The sequence below is a fragment of the Buceros rhinoceros genome, unplaced genomic scaffold (assembly GCF_000710305.1).
Source record: "Buceros rhinoceros silvestris isolate BGI_N320 unplaced genomic scaffold, ASM71030v1 scaffold1044, whole genome shotgun sequence".
In the NCBI taxonomy this organism is placed as follows: Eukaryota; Metazoa; Chordata; class Aves; order Bucerotiformes; family Bucerotidae; genus Buceros; species Buceros rhinoceros.
In genome coordinates, this window is record NW_010408599.1 from 70,386 (window position 1) to 70,872 (window position 487).

The following is a 487-nucleotide window of genomic DNA, read 5'->3' on the forward strand; positions in this document are numbered from 1 at the left end:
GGGAACACCCGGCCGCCCCCCACCCACGTCTCCTGCCCTAGAGGGGGCACAGCTAGGGCACTGGTGCCTGTGGCTGCACCCATGCTCCTCTCCGTGGTCTGTCTGCCTGCCTGCCTGCAGTGTTGCTCAGGAGCAGCCAGCCTGCTCTCAGCGCTGCTGATGACGTCAAACACACCAAGTGTTGTCACCAGAAGGATTCATGATGAGCAGAGAAGTTTTTTAAGCACGCTGATCCCACTGCTAGAAATGTTGGGAATGGCAGCAATGAAGCCATTTGAGCAGCCCCCTCCCCACCTTCCCCACCCTCCGAGCTCTCACGTGTGTCTGCGTGACCACGGCGTTAGTGGCACACAACCATGTGCTGTCTTTCACACACACACACACAGGACAGACGGACTTGGGAGCGTGGTGGGCTCTGGAGCAACAGGCAGCCGTGACCACAGGGGCTGTCACCGAGCGAACTGTCAGCAGGGAACAGGGAAGCAGG